Source organism: Peromyscus leucopus, chromosome 19 (genome assembly GCF_004664715.2).
Source record: "Peromyscus leucopus breed LL Stock chromosome 19, UCI_PerLeu_2.1, whole genome shotgun sequence".
Taxonomy (NCBI): Eukaryota; Metazoa; Chordata; class Mammalia; order Rodentia; family Cricetidae; genus Peromyscus; species Peromyscus leucopus.
In genome coordinates this window covers 69,237,583-69,243,304 of record NC_051079.1, presented here as the reverse complement: position 1 = coordinate 69,243,304, position 5,722 = coordinate 69,237,583, and the positions used below count along the sequence as shown (strand labels likewise).

Here is a 5,722-nt window from a genome sequence, read left to right as displayed (position 1 = left end):
TATAATTGAGGCGTTTTAAAAAAAATCTATCATAAAGTACTTTTTAAAATTGTGACTGCAAAATAATAGAAGGGAATAAAGCACCACATTGGGATGCTTCAGATTTCGAATTTCAGAGGCTTTCCTGGGCATGGTGCAGAAAGTGGAAGGAGCCCCACCATTTGCACTGCCTTTTTGTCATTCCACAGTTCTGGGCTCCTGACACTTCCGAGTCATAGCTGTACGCCATACAGTGTGGTAGGGAAACCTGCCCACCAAGAGCATGCAGTCGGGATCAGAGACAGAGGAAAGATGTGCCTGCCCTCCCCAGGAGCCACCTGAGATCACTGACAAGCCTGTCCCCTCCACTCTCTCCACTGTCCTTGTGAAGGCAGCAGTGAGCAGTGTGCTCACGGAGACAGACACAGAGAATGGTCACTGAAGTACAGTGTAAGAACCATGAAGTGGGGTCTGGAGAGAGCAGTTCCGAGCTGTGGGGCTGTCTGCAGCACTCCTGCAAATCTGTTCTCAGTCTGGTGAGACAGGAGACCCTGACAAGTCAAGTTCTGTGGGAGGAGGGACTGAGGTCAGGCAAGGAGATGCTGAGGCGATGAGTATCAGCTGGCTTCCAGGGCCTCCCGTCCACTCTTCCAGCTTCAGCCAGGGTTCCTTCTCCCAGAGAGATCCTCTGCGCAGAATCACCTTCCTCCTCTGTCTGGGTCACCACGTGCAGGGTCAGGAGGAGTCATGACAGTGTCGAGGACAGCCCCTGTGTTTTCTGTCCATGCACTGAAGGGGACGCCAAGGCAGACCCACCGGGGTTTGGACAGAGTGGTCAGTACCAGCTCCTGCTTCACTGAAGAAGCACAAAGATGGAGTTGGAATGTGGCTCAATTCCTAGCTTTGAAAAGCCAGGTATGGTGGTGAATGTCTGCAATAATAGAGCTCAAAAGGTAGAAGCAGGAGGGACCAGGAGTTCAAAATCATCCTTTGATACACAGTGAGTTCAAGGCCAGCTTATGCTACAGGAGACCCTGTCTCATAATAAGTCAGTTAAATTAATAAAACATAATAAACAACAACAAAAATAAATTCCGAAGAGCCCAGTAAAGACTTTACCGAGTCTTTCCATTGTGTTTATTTTAAATTCATGTCTGAAAATCTCACACTTTGGGCTCCTGCTGTCAGCCCTGAAGTGGCAGGATGGTGACCCACTTCCTTAATTACACTTAGGGGTCTCACTTCACAAACCTATACCTCAGTTCTAATTTTAGACGCTCTGACTGGCTCTGCCCTACATGGCATCTCACCCAGGGGGGCACAAAATTGGAATTCTGCTATGGCCCCAATTCCACCTCAGTTGGAGAGGACGACTGTCAGATGAGGGAGCATGTAACCCCAGGCATATCTCAGGAAGGTGTGATGCGGGTCCCCTGAGTGAGGGGGCTAGTAAGTCACAGTGAATGAAGGCCTGGCCAGTAGGAAGCCCAAGGCGGTGTTTCTGCAGGTGGATGAAGAGCAGGACAGGGTCTATGAAGAGAGCAAGGAATTCGGTAAAAATATTGAAAAGTAGCAGAGGTGAAGGATCAGATTGAGATATGTGTGAGCCTTTGCTTCAGCCTGCATGGGGACTGTGGTGCTCACCTTGGGCCTGGTTTCGTAGGGCTGAGAAACTGGGAAGTTGTATTTTAATCGCTACCCAGTTTACCCCAGTGCAGAAAAATTCTGAGGCCAGTAGTTGGACAAATGAGGGTTTCCTGAGGACTGTAGGACAAAGCAAGGAAATGGCTGACAGAGAAGCCTATTGACTGCAACTTCTCCTGTCTGAGGGTTGAACACCAAGTCTACTGCACCAAAGCCACATGACTCTGTGAGTGAGGACAGGAGACGTCTGCCAATTGGCACTCCAGGCCAGATATAGGGTATTGTGAGTGTCCAGGGGTGCTGGCTACCAGCACAGAGGATTCTGGGTAACACAAACACAGCAAGAGCCATTTCTTCAACAGGGAGCCTGAGTTGAGTTTAGCACAAAGCCATTTTGGAGAGGCTAAAGAGGGACCAGTGTCTATCGCAGTCCCACATCTTTGGCTTAAGACACAGTGACCAAGTCAGATCAAGGAGCAAGGAGAGAAAGGGGGTGAGGAGGAGAGGAAGGGGGTTGAGGAGGAGAGGAAGGGGGTTGAGGAGGAGAGGAGGAAAAAGAAAGAAGAGTAAGGAGAGAGAAGAGAAAGGGGGTGAGGAGGAAGAATAAGAGAAAGAAGGGAGAAGGAGGAACATAGAGGTCGAGAAAATTGGGGGGAAGGAGGAGGGGCAGAAAAGGGGAAGACATGAAAGAATGGGAAGAGAAAGTCATAGCTGCACTCTGAGACCCATGTCCTTCTGCCTTGTGTCTAAGCACAAAGGGACACATTTCCTTACAGTTTTGTCATCCAGAAGCCTTAAGTCAAACTGTGTCTTCTAGGTCCCCAGGGGACCATGCTTGCTGACAGCGATGGTCCTCTGAAGTACTATGGGACGATCTTTACTGGCTTCTCCGGCCACCCTCAGCATCTGCACTTGAGGAGGCAGTGCACCCACCTCTGCCTGCACCTTCTTGTCTTCCCCTGGCTCTTCCTGATTCCAAATGATGAAGACAGCAGTCCGTGCATGGGAGCCCACCCTAACCTAGCATAACCCCATAACAGTGTGTTGACACCTGTGAAGCCTCTTGCTCAAATTAGGTCACTCTCTATTTTCCAAAGGGATCCTCATCTATCCCACTCCAACGTCCCAAGAATCACAGGCTTCCTGGTCCATAGCAGGGGTCACAGAGGCATTCCAGTTATCTAGGCTGAGGTCTGATTGGTGGCCCACTTAAGATTCTGTGCGACTCCAAGATCATCTGAGTGCTCATTTGTAGCTCAAACAGAGACCGACTAACTGTAATATCTTAGTTCTAGGATGTACTCAGCCTTGGAGAATTGGGGACGGGGTAAGAAATGGGTTCTGAGTAAGCTGGGTTCTTTGGAACATACAATACCTCCCCAAGAGTCTACATCACTTCCGGTGTCCTGAGATGGAACCACCTCATGCCATCCTCTGTGGGGACTTGCTCTGTCCAGGGAGATAATGACACGGCAGACTCTGCTGAGCCCATCATGACTTCCAACTCCCAGAAGTATTCGGTCACCCTGCCTGTCAGTTCAAGCCAAGAAAAGCAGAAGCTGACACTGAGCTAAGGATGGGTGTAAGCCCTTCACTCTGTGGATAAGGTGCTAGTGCCTTCGTCCCAGTCTCTTCTAGACCACCAGTAACCAACTTCCAAGCCCCAAACTCCAGCGGACATTTCCTGGGAAACCACAGGCCACTCGGGCCAGGGAATCAGGTCTTCCAAGTCCAATCCCCCAGCCTCATCCCCAGCTCTAAGCAGAACACCTACTGTAGTCTCCTCTGGGTCTCACTCTCAGCCCTAAATGGGATATTTCCATCAAATCCCTCCCTTCAGGCCTTAGGGAGCCCTGAAGAAGAGGAGGCAGAAAGAGTGTGATAGTCAGAGGGAATGAAGGACAGCAAGAAAACAAGGCCCTCTAAGTCAACAGGATCGGTCCATATCTGAACTCACAGAGACAGAGGCAGAATGCACAGGGCATATACAGTCTGCACCAGCTGAGGTCCTGAATTTGAAAGGAGGAATGGACACACGCCCCCACCCCTAACCCAGAAGCTATCACCAATTGGTAATCACCTGCAAATGAAATTTTGGTTTCTTCCAAGTGAGTCTTACTGGGGAAACAAACTACTCTTAAGGGTAGGCTGCATACCCAGCAGTAGATGCCCAACAGAAAATGAGCTCAACAGCATCTTTGGAGGAGGTTCCTTATCTGATAATGCCCCATCGGGGCTCTTCTATTTTTAAAGTGTTATCTCATCATTTTTATTTTATTTCTATGTTATTTTTCTCTCTTTCTACCCTACAGGTCCATTGTATGCATATTACTTATGGCCTCAGCTTTAGTGTTTTGATGGGATTCTGAGTGTGAGAGCAAGTGGATCTCTGGTTCTTGTGCCTTTACTTGGGCTCTTTTCTTCTGTTTGTTTTGTCCAATTCCAGTGTGTTAGTTTCTGTTTTATCACTATATTATATATTCTATATTTTATATCATATTATAAAATCTCATAGAAGCACATTTGTTTTCTAATGAGAGACAGAAAGGGAATGGATCTGGATGAAAGGGGATGTAGGGAGAAGCTGGGAGGAATCGAGGGAAGGAAAACTGTAATCAGGATATATTATATGAGGAAAATCTATTTTCAATGAAAGGAAAAGGTACTAAGACATATTCTATATTTTTTGTACAAGACAAAGGAGACATTTTACTAAAAACACTCAGTATCTCCCTCGCAGTCTTTTCCGTAGCTGTACCTCTGTGGGCAAATACTAGACTAGCTCTGCAGTTTTGAGGACTGGGCCTAAAGATAATTATCAAAGATATGTGCTTTTGAGGCAATGTGACTTTCAAATTGGAAGCTTCCTGTGAGAGTACAAAATAAGACATACAGAAAAACACAAACCACCATAAGACTTGACAAAAGTTAAAGCAATCAATGGTTAAACAAACTTGAGATATACTGGCATGAATATGAGAAAGAGAAGCATGGAGTGAGCAGGGAAACAAGAGGAAAACCCTACAGTGTCAATGCGACTAAGGGATAAACCATGGAAGGTCGGGATACGTGGTTCTTAGTCCCTGAAACTGGTTCTGTATGATGATAAAAATATACAAGTGTTGTGCTGGGTATTTTGACACTGAGTCTTTCTAAATTTTTTACATGTTGACAACATTCTAACCCAGAGATACATTTAAAGACATAACTCAATATGGTATGATTTCAGGAAAGGTCGATTTGTAGAAAATATAATCACATTTTAAATTCAGATTAGCAGAAAGTTTTTGGTAAGTATTTAAATAGCTTGATCATAACCCAAAAAGAGAGATTGCAATTCTGTTTTTCAATATTCCTGTAGAAGCTCTATCAGATTTACTCACCGTGATGCATGACAGATTAGCTCCAAGGCCATGACATCAGGCACCCCAGTGTTCTCTAGGAAATGAAGCTGTATTTTAGGCTGGTATTTCTCCAGATACAATAGTTGCTTGCTGCTAAAAGTCCCAGAGCTCTTCTAAGGCTGGTGACCTTAGGAGACAGGTTCTCCATGAGCCTTAATCCTCACAAGCCTTAATCAGTCAACTGAAATCTGGCTGGAGGATGGTGTGCCATTATCACAAGCACAAGGCCAGTCAAGAACATGGGCACCTTCTTCTCCACTTATGACTTAGTGTCATAAGCTGTTCCACATACCCTTACTATGGTAGTTACTTTATAAATTCATTTAAGGTCACATTGGCTGGATTGTGTGCAATAAGAAATCCCATGTATGTGATTTCCACAGGTGTGGGTATTTTATTTGAGCAATGTCAATTTAGTTTTTTTAAAAAAAAACTCAATAGAGGTATAAAAGAACTTTTGTAAATGAATACAGAGATGGTGAAGAAACAAAAAAGGAAAAGAAAATCCTAAAATCCACTTCAATACTCTCTACTTTAGATTGCCAATGTTTTGGACAAGCAGTGACTCTCCTTGGAACCACCCAATGCAGAGTGTTGGTTCCCCTTCCCACCTGCATTGTCTCCTCCAGTGATCAGCACTCCCGGTGCCACCGCCACCTCTGGATTGATTACATGATGAGGTCCAAATCTTTGGC

The 5,722-nt window shown here is 45.9% G+C and overlaps 1 pseudogene; it reads right to left on the bottom strand.

Annotated features, from left to right (window-relative positions):
- Positions 1-2,436: 2,436 nt before the first annotated feature.
- On the bottom strand, positions 2,437-5,393 carry LOC119086226 (annotated as a pseudogene).
- Between the last annotated feature and the right edge of the window lie 329 nt (positions 5,394-5,722).